The 21288-nt window shown below is 49.8% G+C and overlaps 3 pseudogenes; all 3 read left to right on the plus strand.

Annotated features, from left to right (window-relative positions):
• The first annotated feature begins 1824 nt into the window (after positions 1–1824).
• Positions 1825–4338, plus strand: LOC149809921 (cyclin-dependent kinase F-4-like; annotated as a pseudogene).
• Positions 4339–6624: 2286 nt separating this feature from the next.
• On the plus strand, positions 6625–6756 carry LOC149809922 (small nucleolar RNA snoR134; annotated as a pseudogene).
• Positions 6757–13778: 7022 nt separating this feature from the next.
• On the plus strand, positions 13779–17529 carry LOC149809923 (palmitoyl-[acyl-carrier-protein] 4-desaturase 3, chloroplastic-like; annotated as a pseudogene).
• The last annotated feature ends 3759 nt before the right edge of the window (positions 17530–21288 follow it).

Consider the following 21288-nt stretch of genomic DNA (forward strand, 5'->3'; position numbering starts at 1 on the left):
TGGCAACATTGAGAAATGAGTTGCCCCTCCGTTTTTTTTGGCAGGAAGGTATCTGCATGCATGTGATGAAGTGGCCATCTTTCTATGGTATTTCTTGTATTCTGTGTGTTTGCTGTCGCTCTTTTGCGTTCACGACTGGCAACAACCAAAGAAGACTTGTCCTTTCGAATCAGGGTAGAGCTTTTAAGGTGATTTTGCACATGGTGATCTACAGGCTTTCAATTCACATCTCGTCCTCATAATTTTGTGGAAGGAATTCAGTACGAAGCTGGCATCGTGTGTCCTAGGCTCGAAACCAGGGCCTGCATCATTCTATGGCAGGGGACAGTCGCGTGCTTGCCTTGGAAGATGGAAACATAGTCCCTTAGCTTTGACTCAAGTCATTTTAAATATGATTCAATCATTCTACCATGAATTTTTAACGAGCGTTTGTCTTGCCGAAATGGAACAAGTACGCTCACCAACTGCCTTGCGCGGTAGCACCTTGAAAATACAATCCCTATTGGTAACGGCGCACCACCCACATTTCACCCTACACCGCGCAAGCTTTGCATCATCACCGCACAAACATCGACAGTTAATTTCAAAAACGTTGCTTCCCTTACACCGGCCTGCATATTTTCAAATTCTATTGCCCACCGTAGTGGATACTGCAAGTGGGGCTTGCTTCCTGACGTTTGGTATACACCCAACGAAGGAATCAGGAAAGCCTTTCTTATTTTGGTTCTTGCACCAATGCGTCTCCAATGCGTCATTGCATCCTTGCATGGTCGCACGGAAAGAGATTCGTGTGAAAGGTGTTTACACCCAAACACAAGTGTCCATAGCCATATGTTGGGGCGAGCGAAAGCACGATGCTGTTGTATGCTCCTATCGTTAGAGACTTTGCGCATCTGATCAACAATTCAGGGCTCATTAAGCACATGAACGAGTCCCGAAAATTGGGACACAAGGTAAGCAGGCCTATCCCTATCTGGATGTGACATTACCAAGTGCCTTGGCAAAGCGGTCTACATCAAACAGCCTCTCAGTACTTGTGGCAACTGTTGGAGAACATCAATTTGTTACCTTCGGATCAAGGGACGATTGTTTATGTCGAGTCTCAAGAGACAATGAACTAGGGACAAAGGTCATCATCATCTCCCGAGATGCCTTGCCTTTGTAATGTTGTTTCTCAACAGTAACCACTTGGCTGGGTATTATCCAAACCTTAACCCAATCACTGTTTTGCTCATTTCACTGCAGCACTCACCAGACGACCGTCATGTGTCTTGCTTCTTGCTGCCATCGATGCATCTCTGCTTATCGCCATCTCACTCTTGTTTTGACGTTTACATTTAGAAGAAATGCACCCGTCAAGCGTGATCATGAGCAGTGAGCACGTTAAATATGACGCCATGAGCACAGGATGTCAACTCAGGTTGTCAGCACTACTGTGCCATCACCTTCAGCATCTTGTACTGAATGATTTTCAACTCACTTTCAGGAGTGTTTGTAGCTCTTTGCAACTTTGTGAACCCTCATACGGGGACTTACGGACATGAAAGGACATGATGTGAGTCTGGGAGCAGGCAGGAAGTTGAGGCTCCGTACATGGTGAGAAGAAGATATGCACACCATTCCCTTGGTGTCATGCGCATGGCACGATGTATGGATGAACAGTCATCATTACATCATATAGACAATGGCAGGAACAAGTCAACAAGCAACCCAAGACAGCACATTCGATGTGATGCATTGATGAACAGTCATCATCGTCATTCTGCAATGGATCGGGTGGAAGTTGGTGGAAGTAATACCTGAGACAATACCACAGAGACGAAGATGGACCAGCGAAGATGGATCAGAGAATATCGTGAAGAGGCTGTGTTACCAGACAACCGGCGGCTGAGATTGCTGTGTATCTGAGCCACTTGCAGCATTGCATGGTCACGCCAGTGAACCAGATCGTTGTGGCGGTGTCCTGTCATGATATCGATGGGTGACGACTGCAGCTGAGCTACTGTGGCGGGCTTACTGAGTGGTTTCGTGCAGGTACAAGGTTGTAAAGCAGCTAGGAGATGGGACATATGGCAGTGTTTGGAAGGCAATCAACAGGCAGACGAATGAAGTGGTGCGGTGGCTCACAGCCTCATGTTGCACAAGTGCATCATACTTGGATGGAGTGTCTTTTCTGCCATATCAAGGAGAACTCTTGATATGGTCTCCCATGATTCTTTGCTAGACGTGTGCCTTACATGATAGCTTGTGCTGACAATATCCAAGTGCACATACAGGTGGCTATCAAAAAGATGAAGAGAAAATTTACAGTTGGGAGGAATGCATGAATTTGCGAGAGGTGATGTCGTTGCGGAAGCTGAATCACCCTTGTGTGGTCAAGTTGAAGGAGGTAATCCGGGAGAACGACGAGCTCTACTTTGTCTTCGAGTATTTAGATTGCAATCTATACCAGGTGCGCTTGCTGATGTGGTATGCCTGCAATGCGAACATTCAGTGGCACATGGTCTATGGTGGACGGCGACATGGCGTGTGGTCGTTCCTATGGATGACTCCTAACAAAGCAGCATGACCCATTCGTTGTTACCGGTGCACAAGGATTGTCCATGCAGCCATGATGCACTTTTTGGTGAAACACAACACAAGTGGAGGGAGGCCCTCGCATCGGCACACTATCGTCTCTCCTGGTATACCTTGAAAGTGTCCTGAACTGTATATACAAACGCATAGCTGGCAACATGCATGCGCTGGTTGATAGCTTGTGAGTAGCCCTTCAGCAGCAACGTGAATCAAACCTTCCCAGCGTAGGTAGCGGCAATCTTATGGCTCAAACATAAGTAATCAACTGTTGAATGCCTTCCGCTGCGTCATAGCTTTACTTGGAGGGAATCCAGTCCTGACATCAGACATCCTGTCCTGGATTGCATCCCTGAGTGCGGAGTTGTCAATGTATGGAAGGATGGGACTTGTGCCATGAACTGCCATCTGTGCATCTTGTCGTCACTTTACTGACAGTTCCTCCCAACATCTTGCAGGTGATGAAGGATCGGGATAAGCTGCTTCCAGAAAGCAGGATACGGAACTGGCTTTATCAGATTTTCCAGGGTCTGGCGTACATGCACAAGCACGGCTACTTTCAACCGAGACATGAAGCCAGAGAATCTGCTAGTCAAGCAAGACACTGTAAAAATTGCAGGTCCGCGCCGACTATTGATGTCCGGTTGGTGATCTGTTGCAAGCAGAAGTGTGATCTGACCCCAATGGGCGCTTGGCGCGGTGCAGCTGTTCAGCACAATCTCAGAACATGGAAAGCATTTCATCGGCAGTGAGTAGTTGCAACGAGTCTGAGATCAGTGGACAGGTGCCGAATGTATTTTGATTTCGTTAGACAAACCTGAAAGGTTTAACGTTTACCTGTCTTTCACTGTGGTGGCGTGAGGTCTGTGTCGCTCTGTGCTCCAGATTTCGGCTTGGCGCGCGAAATTCGAAGTCGGCCTCCGTACACTGACTACGTAAGCACACGATGGTATCGTGCGCCCGAAGTGCTGCTTCGAAGCCCCTACTACAGCGCGCCTATCGACCTATTTGCTATGGGGGCCATCATGGCAGAGCTCTATACCTTGCGGCCTCTGTTTCCAGGCATGCCCGCACCTCGGCTTGTTCCGTCCGCTTTGCAAATGCAACACCTTGCAAGATGCTTCCTTCTTAGGCTCGAAAAGCGTGCAAAGCAAGCTTGCTTGCATTGACAGAATGCCAGTAGAGGGTGTCGACATTGCCTGGTGGCCTGCAATGTTCGTTGACTGCATATTCGATGTGGGAACGCTCTCGTCAATGTCACAGCGTTCTGATTCCACTAGCGGTCTACACACGTACATTCCCGCCAGGCTATGCCAGAAACTTAACGACACAGCATGGGCATTTGTGTCAGCATGTGCCAATGTCCATGTGGATGCGGTAGTGTTGTAAAAAGATACATCATCATCATGTGCCGTGGTTTATCGATGTATATCATGCTCAAAAGGAAAGTAAATGAGGCAGGTTCATCGGAAGCAGATGAAATCTACAAGATCTGCTCAGTGATGGGTACGCCAAACAAGCAGACATGGGGCGACGGGCATCAAGCTGGCAGCGCAAATGAACTTCCGCTACCCGCAATTCAGCCAAGTGCCCCTTGCAAAGCTTGTGCCGTCAGCATCACCAGAAGCGCTTGAGTTGATGACATCGCTATGTGCGTGGGACCCTGCTGCGCGACCAACCGCTGCACAGTGCCTCCAGCATCCCTACTTTCAAGTTGGCATCAGGTCTCCCCTCGCAGTGCGGTCTCCGGTTCAAGCTCCATGAAAGCCCCGGCACCTCCGCAGGCACGGCGGATCTCTCGCGAACTATCTGGCTTGAAAGCAGCGCCGATGAGTACGTTTTCGGCAAGCGCTTTTGCGGAGCCAACGCACGAGGGGGCTCCTCCAGCCGGGGGCAATTCTGGGAACGGGAGAACGGCGCACTGCGTCGTTAGGTTCTATAGGCCCACGCAATGCGCGGTACAAGGCCGGGGTCGCGCCAGCCGAAGTTGCTGCAGGTCGAGAAAACAGCAGCCGAAACGGTGCCAACAGCGCTGCACCGCTCCCACTCATCAGGAACATGATGGGCCGCGTCAGTGGCTCTAATTTCCCAGCTGCAGCTGCTGCCAAAGCAACCAACCCGGTGGACCTGGTTTGGGTGTGCGTTATGGTCTAGGCCGACGGTACTGAGGAAGTGCATCTGTCGTGGGCTCCGGGGGGCACCGGCAGGCTTTTTTATCGAGGGGCATAAAACTCAAATGTGGAGTGGGAGATCTCTGCAATGTTGATTCCCTGTAATTTGATCTGTCGTGGACACAAACAGGTTGTCGGTTCTCGTGACATGTATGTTTCTCTTGCAATAACACGGTGCCAAGCTCCTCGGGCCCCCAGAAGCCAGTCAGTTCTCGAAGTCACACCCCCTGTCATATCATGCAACCATCAGTCTGCTGGACGACTGCTGCTGCTGCTCAGCACGTTACCTCGAAGAATCATGTCATCTAATGGATATTGTCATCGCTTCCCAGAGACGCTGTAATTTCATTTTCTTCGTTGCATTGTGTTGTTGGTGACTTCAATTAGGTCCTCGTTCCGTGCGCAATGCTTGCGGACACGCCACGCGTGGCGTCTTAACTTTTGGCTGGAGAGCTGGCTGTTCATTGTAGTTTCGTATGCGTCGAGCAACAAAGTCCATCCCTCGTCAGTACCCAGCAAAGCTCCACTACGATGTGGTCTACGCCGTAGTCTACGGAGCAACTCGTCACAGACTGTGACGACACAGACCACAGTCTCGTGCCAACAGTCAGTAGGCTATCTTCAGACAGATTTCGATAGAGCCATCGTCGAGCAGCTTCCTTGACAAGGGCCTTCCACCTGATCGAGAAACCCCTTAAATGCATGGATGCTTCAAACTTCAGCATAGTGCTGCTTCCACACGGAAGCGTGCACATGAGGCGTTCACAAACTCGCCCCTTCGACCCCAAGACAAGATGACGACGGCAAGACAATGAACGTCCCTAGCCAAGGCGGCGCTCACTTTTGGTGCGGATCAACCTGTGCATTCATTGTATCTTCTACGCATAGCATATCTAGTTATCAGCTCGTTCACATGGTTGTACATATGTGCTGACGGCTAACGTCATGGGCTATGAAGATCTTTGGTTCCCTCTACTGATTCTAATGAGGAGAATCGCCTGGCACGAATCGAACCGTACTTTACGTACACCGCCAACACCGAGCCCTTGATCAAGACGTTCAGCCTTTGGCAGCCAGCCTGGCGGCGTCAGCATGTGCATTGCTAGGGTTCTGGACCGAGCACGTTTCTTTGCTGATGATAACACTGATAGATTGAGCCTGTGCAATTCAGCACTGAATAAAGCAGCGTGCCTGTCTGCGGCTGGCGAACATTAGGAAGCAGATAATAAACTCTGTGTCGTGGGTGATCTGTTCGACATGCTCGACGTCGCCTCATGTCGTGCCGTGATGTGCAGTCGCTGCAGTACACCGACGATTTATGAGCATTGGTGTCTCTTGTGTTTGTCGGTTGTGGTGCTTTGAACGCTGCATTGCTAGCCGAGGTGTTGCCTTCTGTCCCCCAGTGAGACAGCAGGTGTCATGGTTAGCATACATCATACAAGCCATTTCAAAACCAGCGCATGTCCTTTCTGGTGGGCTGTTGGCTGACCTGTCTCAGTGGCACATTCCTACAGTCTTCCTATTCGACTGATGTTCTGTCAACTGCATGACGAGTACTTGCGATCTCAAACCTGTGCGGCCAACTGTATCGCAGTTCAGTTCCTCCTTGCAATTTGAGCGTACTTTTGCATACTTGCAGGTGAACGCCGCCAGCAGATGTCGTCGGCTGACATGCGAGCTCCACAGCGCAAGCTCAGACGCCAGTCTTGTTGGTACATTGCTAGCGTGTGAAGAACTTGGATCTTGGGTACGGTGGAGCGCCAATTTAGTGTTTTGTTTTATCTTTCGAGTGCACTAACTTTTGCCTACAGCTAACTTTTGCCTGCGATTGGTATGAGACAGTCCGCTGCATCCTTCAGCCGGCTCGTCGATGCAGTGCATGCACACATTCTGTACCCCGGACATCCTGGCCTTCCATGCCTGAATGCCCTACTTCGTGTGCTACATCGATGGCGGATCGTGTTGCGGGATGATTTCTCGTCTGCTCCGTGTCAAAAATCCTCCAATATCCCTTTACACAGACAAACAAGAATGTGTTGTGTTGTGCTGTCTGAGCTGTGTATCACTGCTTGCTGGTTGTCCAGGATGGGGATCTGATGAAGCAAGTGCTTGGGCTGGGTCAAGAGGATGGCCTGACTGTGAGGTATGATCCTTGGGTTATTTGTTCATATTGTCGGAAGTAATGCAAATAGCTATGGCCTGTGATGTTGGACTATGAAACCAAGTGCAAGCAATGACCAGGTATTGTGCACCTGATAGCATACCTCGTGCTGGCAAGTGTGTCGTCCGTACAGGCTTGCGGGAATTTCTCGGCCTGTAGGGGAATCATCAAACAAGCTTTCACAACGAGGAGGCTTTTGGCACCGCGTCTCCGCCACGACCACAGCAGCGAAGCTTTGACTGTGGGAGTCAGTGATGTGCGAAGAGGGAAATGTTCACTTAGGAAGCCATGCTGACCTACTCAATGGCAGTGTGGTGCCATAAACTTGTGAAGACATCTCGACGACACATAAATGCATTCTTCGAGCGTGCCTCTCAATGCAGACACACCCAATACATATCCTTGTTTCTTAGAAAGCAGCTACCGTAATCTAGACTACTATTGAGCGCTTGCATTAGCGAGGAGTTTCAATTTTCAGTAGATCAACCATAACGTTTAGATGAAGCACAAAGATAAAAGATACATATATGAAACACTTTGTGACACGCGGTACGTCAGGGGGTGTAATGAAGGTGCCTCAAAATGGCACCCTACCCCCTTACCCCCCGAGCCCTCAGTGGGGAGCGTGCTAGGGTCGGGCTGCGCAAAGTGACCCTCCACCCTTGGAGCCCCCCGGGCAACGAGTGTGAGGGCGGTCGGGTTGCCGGGCCCGATAGTCGACCACCCTACCCTCATCAAAGTGACGTAGTGCAAGCGCTTTCCCTAGCGTTGATATCGCGGGCCTCAGCGCCCATGTCAGATTGCAGTGAATCACATGCACAAGATTGATCACCAAAAGCTACATGGATTTGATTTGCCTCCTTCCCGAGGCCGCCAGAAATAACGTTTGGGCCCACTCAGATTGAAATAAGGGCAACACTTAACACCAAGAACTAGTTGTATCATAAGGTGCCACACAAAGCAATCATAATTTGGGGATGACAAGGTGGGCAAACCGCTTACATTTGGTGAAACACTATTAGCCAACATGCATTTAATGTAATACATGATAACATTAACGAACCATCGCACCAAATTTCTACTCCTTGCACTGCCGTGCCTGCAAAGTTCCGCAGGGAGAACTTCCAAGGGCCGGATTCAGTCATGTCTCGCGCTCGCAAGTAATCAGCGTTCCCATAGCTCTTTTCGTTATTTGGCAAAGAGAAGAACAATTTAATCCCCTTGACAGTCATGTACTTCTTGATCTTCGTGGTCGACTTCTTTAATACGACCCCCTTTGTGTCCGTAATGGAGCTGCATGCCAATGCAAGGTCGGTGGGACCATGCAAAATAGAATGATCCCGCACATGTTGCTTGATCCGAGGACCAATCTGCGCAAAAGTGATGGTCACAATCGCTTTTCCCCTCCCCTGGCTCGGTGAAGTTCCACACCACGGTCTGCACCCAACACTGAACCTAGCTTGCCCCACGCTGCTAAAACCATGTTGTTTGTTGAATGGCTGCCGAAATCACTCCATCCAAAATCTCTGTAAATTGTCCATGCTTGCTCAACAATTCTGGTTGCACATGCGACGTTATTGCGGCACTCACCCAATCTGAGTCCTGCGTGGCTACCTTACTGCAAATGTCCATGTACTCTCGGTGCAATGCACCGTCGGCCCGGGTGACAAATATGACACCCAACAAAACTGCAGTTTGTTATCCCAATGCTCACTCTGTAGCTCACACAATCGATAAGTGAACTTATCGATTGTGAACTTTGGCTTCTCCCAACCGACGACGCCATCTTGTCTTGGCAGCGATGTATGAAGACTTCATCGGGTAGAACAAAGAAGTCCAGACGTATATGTCTTGTGCGACTATCATACTACTTACTCCACCGAATAGATTGCGCTGAACACATCTTGACGGGGGAGCTATCGAGTGTCCTATTCGACCAAGCTAATGAGGGTGCATCTCAACTTTCCAGCAACGCTAATTGCATTGCCCTTCGTGCAAAAGGCTGACATAACTATCAGAATATCGCCACATACTTTGATGGGCTTATGGGCCCTCAGCGCAGGCATATTGTAACAGGAGCGTGGGCTAGGGTCTATGATATTGTGGACATTGGACCTCACATCCCAGTGCGTCGCATGCCTTAAAGGTCGAAGCGCAGGGTGTGGCATACTCTGATCGCAACCGTCGACCACCTACCCTAGTGTTTTCGGGGTCAGGGGGGTCCAAAAGGGGGGTGGGTCGATTTGGCGAAATTTCGACCGTACACCCCTCTTGAAAACATCGACCCCTGGTCGACCTACCGGCCATGGGTAAGGGGTCATTGCACCCCCTGATGTACCGCGTGTCACGAAGTGTTTCATATAATATATATATATTCCTGCAGGTACCCCAAACATCTGCTTTGCGTATTGTCACTCCCCGATTGTTTGCAAGACTTCAGTACGCTCCATTCCATGCCTGGGCATACTCTGACTGAATGTGTGCGGCAAGAGCCGTCTGCGTCCATTTAACCTTGTACTTGGCAGTAACTACTTTTCTGTCAACTTGGTGTCTGCATCAAGTGACGAATTCACTCTCTCTGTAGGTTCTTTTCTGTAACAACTTTGCAGATGCTATGGAGTTTGCGGCTTGAGAGGTGCGGTTCTGACGTACTGCTTTCGTCGCTAACCAGCTGAGTTGCAACAGAGTGCATGGAACAAGGAGGAATACCTATCTGTCAATCCACTGAATAAATGATGTGGTTTTATCTCTAAGAAGTTCTGAGTTCCTGCGCATGTTTATGGCTGATATCTTGTGCATCGGTGGAGGAGGATTACATCTCTGATTAGATGTGTGACTTCGCTTTGTTCTGCCTCTGGCCAAGGTTCTCTTGATCAGATGTGCAGACCACTGCGGAATAATGAACGAAACAAGGAGGCAGTTTATCCATTCTATGACTCCACTGATGCTGTGTCACCTGGACCTTCTACATCGTGCTCTTGTGCATCGCACGTTTCCGTGTTTCCGCAGTAATGCGGTCCTTTCACTCCTCTCATGTCTATTCATGTTAGTGCAGCCGACACTTGGGTGTCACCTGCCATCGTGGCATCGCCTGTTGTAAGTTTCGCGACCGCTGTTGTCATTCAATCAGGAGTGTGTGATATCCGTGTCTTGCACAAGGCATTGCCCCATACCGTAGTCTTGACAACAATTGTGCACTTTCATCATCGTTGTGTGTCGCTTGTATTCTTCATATCAGGTTTAACACTTAGATAGCAAAAACTAACGTACCTCTAGGTACTCCAAACACCTGCGGGGCGTTACATTCTGTCTAGACTATGGTATGTAAATTCTGCACTGCATTCTGCCCTTTATTCTCCTACAGTCGTTAAGGTGCTGGGCTATCTACCAGAGGCCTTGTGGCTGTTAGGGGCCCCTAAGGGCACATATCAAGTAGACACTGTTGAGACGGGGATGTGCATTTGCATCCTCGAATTTTTGTGGTCTCCATCCTTCATCATCGTGCAAACTGCATGTTCATCTTCAAATCCCTCAGTCATCGTGAAATCTACATACTCGACCTCCTTGCCTGCCACAAGATGTGCGTTCCGTTGATGCAGGGCAGGACTGGAAGTGCCTGGTTGATGCAATGTTGAGGAGTGCCTTCAGGTAATGCTTCTGTTTTGCGAGCTGCCATATAGATTGTGATTCCCTCCCAAGCATTTTCAGGCTGTGTGAAAGGATCAAATGATGACGCAAACTAGATGACGAGACTGAGAGAATGCCGCAGCGTTCTGCTGCATGCGTTCTCAATAAGATTGACAATCGAGGCATTTGTCTGATGATCCTTTATGGTATTTCATTCACGTCTTGTGCTGTGTGCTGAGGAGCAGCTAATGATGAAATTGTTTCTCACAACATTTTCCAGAGCGCAATGTGATGGTATTTGAACATCTAAGGGACTGAAGCTGCTCCTGAAACGAGCCGACCTAGTTCAGCAGTTCGCGGAGTAATTCGTGATTCCTTGTCTGCGCAATTCAGATGTGTGGTATGTTGTTAAGTATTATCACCATTTCCTCAACAATCCATCCATGAAGAGTTCTCCAGGCTTGTTGAACTGCTTTGCAGTACTTGACACTTCACGCGCGAGCTTAGTGATAACATTGTATGCTTTCAGTCATGAAAGGAAAATATCACCTGAGCATGATCTAATGCTTGATCTGCGTGATTCAAGAATGGTGCCTCTGGTCTCCACTGGCTATGTTCTCATGCACTGCACTTGAATTGCCGGTTTGCCACTTGCTGGGACAAATCTCAAGATCCAGTAGGTCTTCCCATAACTGGCACACATAAAACGAAATCTGGGCATGACTGCGCACTTGCGATGGGGTGTACGTCAAATCAGCTTTCTCACATATATGCTTGAATGAACAATAACACCTATGCAGTACATGGTGCGGAAGCGAAGGACCTGTTGCTGCACTGATATTCCAACGGAACGTTAACATATTGTATATCAATGTGCAGGCAGCATATATCTTATAGCTGGTAAGTCTCGCTGTCAGGTGATTATATGGTGTTATTATGAATCATCATGCTAAGCCTTGATAACATGCATTGCAGGGATCTTGAGATTAAGTAGTGCTGCTGGAGACAGAGGCACGGCGCCCACGAGATTGTTGATTGCCCTTCGAAATGAACAGCGGTAATGAGCGTGTTGTCGTGCTTTGAAAAGACTCGACCTTGTTGTTGTTGTTACGGTATCCATTCGACCATCCATCTTGAATTGTGTCGCAACACATGCACCACAAAGCCTTCGTCCATCTTGTTATAGCTCTGATACCAGGCAGTCCTGATTTGCTGTCCCTGCCCAATGCCCCTCGGATTCCTCAAGTCACAGGACATAGATAGTCCCAATCCTACTTCTTCCCGTAGATCTTGCCTCAGGTGGGTCAGTGCGTCACAGAAGAGGGTGCTGCAGCCTTTTTGTCGTGCACGCAGCACGACAATTCGCATGGCTTTGTTCTCCACGAAAATCTTGCTCAGAATTTCCAATGGTTGTAATGTGATTAACAAAGAGGTCAAGTGCAATCGCCTGTCAAAGGTTGTCCAGGTTGGCACTTGCAGCTCCTGGCAAATGGGGAGTAACCGCAGTTGCCCATGGCTCCAGGTACCCACACAAGCCTGCATGCTGAAGACAGCTTCCCCTGTACACTGCTATGAGTTGGTGGACACTATTGGTTCATTCACAACAGGAATGATTTTTACTATATTATGGTTAAACCATTCCTGCGCAGCCTTGGAAGTGAGGTGGTTTTGTCCTTGTCACTGACAAGTCGCAGTACCCAAGACATGGGCAGATTTTCATGTACCCGTGGTATGGAGGTATGGTTTCATGGAAAAGACAATACTGACTTTGCAGCACTACCGCACACATTCAGTGATATGCATGGTCACGCGTCAGTTTGGAGTACCTACTGGGGTATTGTATGTTCTATCCGAAATATCATCTCTATCTAATACTCAGGTAACTTATCCCGAATACTAATACTAAGTAAGTGTCATGCTCTCACAAAGAGATCCATATCACTGATTTCCCACGGTATAGGGTAGATGTATGGAAGGACCATGTCCTGGAAGAGCAAGAAGCACCACTTGCCCCTGCCTCCAAAGTGTATTGGAGCCGCCAGGCATGCAGTGACGTGACTCATGAGGGAATTTCTTCGCTCAGTACTCTGGACGAGTCGACCCTCAGTGCAGGGCCCTGCAACAGTCGCATTTGCATCGGGGTCTTCCACCATCTTCAATGATCTGGCAGCTCTGTTGCCTGTACAGGGCTCGCAAGCAGAAACTCCTGATCATCCACCGCTTTGCGCTGGATCGGGCTGTGAGCTGAGATTTGCCTGTTGCACCGCCGCATTCTTTGGACTGTCGTGTTCCTATGTCAGTTGCATGTTGGAGGATAACCTGAGGGAAGCGTCATGGCCCCCAGCTTTTTGAAAACTTTGTAGCCTCAGACCAGTGTGCAATTCAAAGCATTTCCCCAGGGACATGTCATAGCAAGGTTTCTCTGTGAAGTTCTCGCAGCAACGTGAAAGGTAGTGGACTTGAAGCGCTAGTCTGACACACTCAAGCACCTGCAATATTCATGCATTTGGGTCGATGGGCAATGTCCTGTATTGCATTGAGAGTCCACCCACGGAACGCACTTTGTCAATGTAACAGCGATGTACACAGAACATGCTACCGCTGCGTAGACTGGGGTCCAACTTTAGACGACCCCCGTCAGCATTGATTGCCAGATTCCTTCACCCTGGAAGCCCTCAGACCTGCGACCTTGGTTAGCACATTGTAGCGGGTCGTACAGTTCTGGTGTGAGAATAGAAAGTGGAAGGTGCATATATAGCCATCATAGATGGCTAGGATAAATAAACTAACGGACCCGTTCTCAGCGTCACGTACGAGCCCACAGACTTCACCATGACTTGCAAGGACAATTGCCAGATCAACTATCTTACCTCGGAAAGCAGATACTGCCTGCGGCTAATACAGCATATATTGGTCTGACATGCCTATCCGTTACCCCGTGTTACAAGCTGATACTGCACGCTAGTGTCACCAACGGTAGGTGCGCGCTCACAGGTAAGTGTTGAGAATACTTGTCCCATCACCTGGTATCGCACATGCAGAGCGTGGGACGGATGTCAGCCTGAAGAAAACTCGTTGACGAGCACTCTGCTTGGTAGACTCGCCTCGCAAGTCGAGTGTCCCAGGGCCACGTTCCTCGTGATAGCGGATGCGACCAGCAGTACTGTCGCGGCCGAACGACATTCCCCCCAAATGAGATCACTGTCAGCTGGCCTTTTGACCTGGGAGGCTGATGTCTCATGACGATGCCGTTGAGCACATCTGCAGATAAGCATGTCCAAGGCAAGGTAAGGTTTGTACGAGAGGTGCTGTCATTCTTGAATACCAAATTTTCACTCACGTGCCCTCATTCCGTGACGTGTGACTGACGCACCTGCGCTTGAACATCCCAGGCCTGAACCATTTATACCGGCTGATTTTTGAACAGATATTTTAAACCTTTCTGTGCGCAACGGCTTGGTTAATGTTCCTCTTCCGTAGCTCACGATTGCAGTGGTGGGTTTCCTGGTGAACGACTGAGTTTGTAGGGTAGCACATCGGTTGACAACGTTGCTGACTGCTCCGTGTGCATATGCCGCGCATTCTCGCACACAGTGTGTGCAGCACAATCCAATCTGCACGGAGGCCTAGGAGCTCAAGTGCTCGCCTGTCAGCCCTATCCGCTGCCATATGCCAAGACAGAGGCAATGAAGTATTCGTGGAGTCGCCAACAGTTATCGTAAAACCAGAAAATGTTTCACGCTTGGATGTGGCTGTGGATGTCATCACGGTGCGTTACTTTCATCTTATTCGTGTTCGTGTTACGTGATGTCTATCCGCCATTCCAAGAATTGCACATTTCAAGGAGCCGAGATAAGGCGCACTTTCATGTAAAGGATGCGACCAAGATGATATGTTCAGCATATCCTTGTCCTTCTTGTTTTGCCGATGCACTCGTTCCATCCGTTGATCTTGTATTCTCAAATAGATGCCAAAGATATCTGTCCTCGTACTGCACGCAGTTCACTGTCAAGGCCGCCCGCAGAACTGGGGGATTATTTTGGTAGGGACAAATTATCGCTTCAGCCTGAAATTGGCGTGTCATCTGAAAATTGGAGCAGAGGGGATCGATCACCTATTGACCACAAAATACACTCCTAGTCGCTGCACGCCTTCGTCGGCTGCATGACCCGATAACGCAAGATTCTAATGTAGTTGCGCCGAAAGTCACGTTTGGTATCATGTGCTTCGGAATGCTGGGACCTTACCTAGCCAAGTCAAGTTGGGGTTGTATATATACCACTTCTTGGGGCGCTCGCAACTTACACAACGAACTCTATTTGTCAACACTCATATAGTCCTGCATCGCACACAAAAGTGATCACCCCTATGCAATCAAATGCACAGCCGCGAACGCTCGCCACTTGGAAGCTTTCCTATGCCTAGAGCTGGATTTGCATTACCAGTGCATATCACAAGGCTGGAGCTGAAATAAACTGGACATATCCCAAACCCCAGGTTGAAATAAAGCTCGCGTAGTACACGAATGCAGGATGATTAGTGTAAAGGTGGCTAGCCTGGTCATTTGTGTATTTTTTTTTAGCCCCGTATGCGCGAGTTTGTTGCATAGCCCTGCATGATCTCATTTCCATGTTGCGAACTCTCAGACAGGCAACAAGACACGGCAACTGGAGAATTCTGACAGGCAGCTGCACCCTCAGCACACAGTTGAACTGCTTTGTCCATGTCAGCATGGTTGGCGGTAAGCACCAATGGGCGGTAAATGGCTTATTCCAGCATAGATTACACAGTCTCTTGCTGGGACAGCACAGCTATCTGGGGAAACCTAGTCACAGCGAAACGGTTGCTTGCAGAGCATGGAACGTTGGGCAGAGGTGACGATCGAGCCACTGCTGCAACCGGCCTCAACCGCGTGGCAGCCTCAGGACTTCCTGCCCGACTCCTCCAGCAGCGACTTCATGGATCAGTTGCAAGACTTCCGGGCCTCCTCGTCAAACATTCCGGACGATTTCCTCGTGGCGCTCGTCGGCGACATGGTCACGGAGGAAGCGCTGCCATCGTACATGAGCATGCTCAACCGTATGTTGGGCATCCGTGATGAGTCGGGTATGGTCACACCTCCGGTCTCGCTGCACAAAGTATCAAGCTTGTCTTTAGCGATTGCCCTGACCAGGGGCGGGGATGCGCTGCGCACACACTCATCGCGAGTGAGCACGCCTCGAGTAAGAACTTCTGTCGTATGTTGCACGTGCGTAGGTCAGTGTTTGTTAGTGTGCTAGGCAACCCGCCTTGCCAGTATTGAAATCCGCATGGGCTTGATGCTAAACTCTGAAAGCTCACATGAGACTTGCCCTCTCACAATCTTTTGTAAGATGATGTGATTTGTGCGATGGATGAACGATTCTGCCAAGCTGTCTGGCGTTTTGCGGTTTCGGGTGCCTGCTCGTGTGAAAACTGTGATCCTGAGCACGCGCTCTTGTTAATCATCAGTGTGCGCTTGTGCACAAATACGAGTGGGATGCACAATGATCACTCAGCGCTGTGTTCCTGCGTGCAGGGGCTGATGACACATCTTGGGCGCGATGGAATAGGGCATGGACGGCTGAGGAGAACAGGCATGGGGATCTCCTCAACAAGTACCTCTATTTGACAGGCAAGGTGGATATGCGTAGCATAGAAGTGACAATTCAGCACCTCATTGGCAGCGGCTTTGACCCGCAGATGTCCGTCAACCCCCTTGAACTGCTTCGTCTACACGTCATTTCAGGAGCGGGCCACGAAGGTGTCGCATGCGAATACTGCCGTCCATGCTCGAGAACACGGAGACAAGCGCCTTGCAAGCATTTGTTCAGTCATTGCGGTGCGGCTCTCCCCCGCATTGAACCCGCTCATCTGCAAGCAGCCTGGCGACCTAAGCATGACTCCCCTTTATTGCTCCATCAGTTTGATGTGGCTGCATGCTGCATGTGTGCGTGCTGTGCAAGCTACTTTTATTGATGTGCGGCATCTTGTGCTCATCCGCGAAAGTAGGGAGACACACGTGAGCACGCGCTGTTGTACGCTGCAGGGTGACGAGGCGCGACATGAAAGCGCGTATCAGAAAGTGATGGAAGAAGTGTTCCGGCGTGATCCCAACGTGGCCATGCTGGCGTTCGCTGACATGATGCGCACATCCATTGTGATGCCCGCGCACTTGCTGAATGATGGCTGCATGGACTTGCAGCCCTCGAGCGGCACCGCTGGCGGCCAGCCCGTGCGCAGCGAGCTCTTTAACAACTTCGCAAGCGTCGCGGAGCGCATTGGGGTGTATACTGCTCATGACTACGCAGACATCGTAGCTTGGCTTGTCAAGCGGTGGAAAATCAGTCAGATACAGGTGTGTGTCGGATTGCCATTTGCTCTTTCTCGCATCTGTGCAGACCTGTTCGCACATGTGATCGCAAGCGGGGGTGCCAATCTGCGGAGCTATCATGCATTTGTGCACCCAATTTGTGGGTGGAAGCAAGCCCATTCTTGAGGATCAAGCTCGTCCCGATTTGTGGCAATCACTTGTCTCAGAGAAGGTCGTGTACAAATTATGCGCCAGATAAATTTTGAGCATGTCGGAGCATCTACGGCGTGCACAATGTTGCGGAGTATTAATGAACCGTTGGGAGCTTGGTACATCACCAAGAAGCAACCTATGCTTCTGCCGTACAAGGTGCATCCTCTTGGCGAATCCTTCGAGATTGCTAAAACCATATGGAACTTGGCAATCATTGGTACCATGCACATGGCACCGCGCAAGACTCTGTTCCGACTGCAATCACTGCTTGGCCCTTGGTGCAGGGACTAAGTGGCGAGGCAGCAGAAGCTCAGGAGTTCCTCTGCAAACACCCAGAACGCATGCGCCGCATGGCCAACATTCATACTGAACGGAAGGAGCGCATCGCGAAACGCGGTCAAGGCCGCACAACTGGTTTCTCTTGGATCCATGGTAAGCCAGTGCTGCTGTAAGATAAACCACTTCTTTCCTTTCCTCAAGCATGCATGGCGGTACAGTACAGCGCCTGCTCCTGTTCAATGCTGAAGTCTAGTTGTTGATATGCAGAAAATGATTCGATCACCTTTTCGGAGCGCTCTGTAACAGAGTGTGAATAAGGTAGCAGGTGGTGAATAGGTCGAAAAGATGCTGAGCGCTTTCTCATACACTTCTCAGCAATAGCGATCACACGCATCCTCCCTTTTGAGGGCGTCCTATGGTGTTTGCTTTGCAGCCCTGCTGGTATGGTAGGCAGAAATGTCATGCTGCGTACACAAGTCCATGGTTGTCTATGCTGCACAGATCAACTCATATTTTTTTGTTTGATAAGCAGCCACAAAATTATCATATCATTGCACATGACAGGTTTGCTTGTAATCATGTGAATATGCACAACACAAAGCCTCAACCGCTGCGCACTCTTAGCTCTAGGAGTGCACTTATTTGATTGGCCTATGGCATGTGAATTCGTCTATGTGCCCCTTTGAGCCGGTCCTTCAAACACCTGTATGCACATTTCTGTGATATATTCTGCTCACAGTTGGTCAGCTGTCACCTGTGAATGATTACTTAATCCATTTCTTCGTGCAAGTAGACAATGCCATGCAACTAGGATTGTACATTACAGTACATGCATATGGATATCAATGTTGGCATGGTATGGCTGAATTCATAAATCTAGGTGAGACATACATCATCGTGTGCCACACTCGCTGTTGTGGAACTGTTCCATCGTTGTACATATACTATCCACCAGCGTGAGCAATTGTTACAGATGTTAGATGGTATGTATCTATGCTCACACGCTGCATGTAGGACAAGCTGGAAAATTTGGCCTTGAATGTTCCTTATGCATTCTGTCCAAGCCGATCTGGGTTTGGGTACTCATTCGACTGCATTTTATTATTGTAGATGAATTGTTGTCACACGTAGCGTGAGGAGCTGATGTGTGTTGTGATGTACATGTTACCTGCTTTCACTCATTAAAGTTAAAAGTTGCTGTTATGCGCTTTACTGCGAAAACTCGTTGCCGCCACATTGCATCGAACAAGGAAGCTTGCCAGCTCGAGAATAGACTAGCAACAAGCCTGCACCCTATCACAAACTCTGAGCACAACTCTCAAGGAACTGTGCCAGCTCCTCATGTTGAGCTGCGCACGTGCACTTTTATTATGTGTGCCATTTATTGCGGTCATAGAGTGTGGACGGCTGCATGGTCTCAGATTCGTAAGCATCCGTTTATGCTGCAGCAGAACGACATGTAACAAAGCAACACTCACTCGCCCTTTTCAACTCTGGCCTGTTGGTAGTATCGAAATTTCCTCATATTGTGATGGACTTGGAAGATGACGAACTGAAGTACAATTACCTACATGGTACATGGTCCGGCTGAGGCCTGGACGCTTCAGCAATGGTGAGAAAAGAAACGCTGGCAAGGCAATTGTGCGCCATGATTCCTGGGCTTCTGCCTGGCGCCATGCCATCCGCCGCGCTGGTTGCGCGTCGAGCGCAGAGCCGCTCTACAGCAGCCTTGCAGCCCCGGGGGCGCAAGGGGCTGCCAGTCAACGTCGGGGTGACATCCTCGTGGTTTGGCCTGACGGTGGCGTCCGCATCCTGGACAGCGTCGTCACGCACCCCGCGGCTGCGTCGTACATGCGAGACGCTGCGGAGGCTGGAGGGTCTGCGGCTGCGAAGGCTGAGGCGCGGAAGCGGGCGGACTTCGAAGCGGTTGGCGAGGGCTCCGCGTTCGGCTTTGTGCCGCTTGCTGTGGAGTCGTACGGCCGCATGGGTGTCGCGGCGTCGCGGTTCCTATCAGAGCTTGGCGATTTGGTAGCGGCGGCGGGTCGGGTGTCTAAAGCCACTTTTGTCCGGACCGTGCGTCGGGAGCTCAGCTGCGCCCTTTGCAAGGGCAATGCGCGCATGTACTACAACTCTCTCTCGCGCATTGCTGTGCGTGTTGGACACAACTTCCAGCCAGGATGTGATGAGCCGGCAGACGGCCCGGTTGAGGTCTGACTTGCTTCGTTGTTTGTTTGTGTCGCTGTGTGCTTTGTCTTCCTTTTTCTTTTCTTTTGTTTGTCTTTCGGTAGCCTTTCCTAGATTTGCCGGCCCTGTCCGCTTGTAACAATGGTGAAACAGTCACAAATCAACATGAGAGAATTGCATTTGTACCACGATCTATAGATGCATCTATAGATGCACGATCTATAGATGCAGCTAGAATAAATGCGCATGGCTGATCTCACTCACCTCCCTGCATTGTGGCATAAAAATGACCAGGCTCTCTGTCAACATGGTAACCTACCATGTACATCACAGGCCGCTGAATTGTCGTCCAGCAATTCATCATCGGCCAACAGTTTCCGTCTTATACCTGGATGAAATGCACAATTTGACTACACCATGGATGAATATGCTGATGGCATGGGGCCATATGCATGCATTTCCATGGCGTTTGCCTTTTTACTTGAAAACTGCCAGTAGCATAGCACAAGGCTCACCACTAAGCTTACCAGTTGAAGACCATTGAACCACCTGCGAAGCAGCCAGCTGTGAATTTTCGTGCTGAAGCATATGTACATAGCATCTTCGCACTCCATCTCACATACCGCGGCCCGAACACGGTCATCATTACATCACAGATAATGGCAGGAAACATTCAACCAGCAACAAAGGCAGCACAATTGAAGTGATACAGCTTAGTGTACACAGTCAACATCCTCCACATCACTCCATGACGCATGGCCATGCAGCATCACACTCCATCTACACACTGAGAGCCGCCCATGTAAAGATTCATTGTGCACACCCACAAGGAAACAACCCCCGGCCGGTACGTGCTATATGTGAGCAGCCATGCCAATTCTGCAATGTCTGGTGAAGTACCTGCTTTAAAATTTGCTCAGGCATGGCTCTGTGACCCATAAACGAGACTATCAAGAAGCGGTGCAGCAACACAAGTCTGAGCCAAACACACAATGGTGCAACGTTGAGTGCCAGAGCTTGTGAAAAGTGCATTTGCTTGCCGAATCGAATGCAGCAGGGCTGGCGCATTCCGCAGGTGCGGCAGGAACCTGTGGATCGGTCATCACACCTAACCTCAGCGTGATTCCAGTGTAAAAAGACACATCACCATCATGAGTGGATCCTTGGAAGTTAGTGTTCGCCTCGTCTTCCTGCAAGGATAAAAACATCTTCATTTTTTGAAATGCAGCAGGGATGGCGCACCGGTGAATTGCACCAAACTCGAGGTTGGTCTCAGCCTCCACAAAGCCAAGAGCAAGCGTCACAATCTCACGATGTGCAACAGGAAGCTGCGCCCGCAGCATAATGACGGATGAAATGGTGTAAGCACAGAGCAGGCCCCCGAGGATAAGCATGTGGCGCGATGCCATGGCCGCAGATGAACGGCTATTGCTGGCCATCCAGCCGAAGAGGCCCTCAATGGATGCGTAGCAGCGCTGCATGTGCTTCAGAAACGCCCGCAACGAGTTGAAGGACACAAAGCCGATGAACACCAGCGTGATGTATTGCGAAGCCGCCTGCAGTCTCAGGTTCCGCCGGTCGGCAAGGCATCCAAGGAACACCACTGATTCACCAACACATGCCTGTGACTCTACCGGCAATGATAGCATGCGGAGTAGTGCACGAGGTTGCCTGCTGTCTGGAAATTATGCGGGATTGACATCATCATGCTTAGTGCTCTTGACAAATGGCCCCCCACATCGTTGTCT

This window comes from Nuphar pumila, unplaced genomic scaffold (genome assembly GCF_984573655.1).
Source record: "Nuphar pumila unplaced genomic scaffold, dmNupPumi1.hap1.1 HAP1_SCAFFOLD_676, whole genome shotgun sequence".
Lineage (NCBI taxonomy): Eukaryota > Viridiplantae > Streptophyta > Magnoliopsida > Nymphaeales > Nymphaeaceae > Nuphar > Nuphar pumila.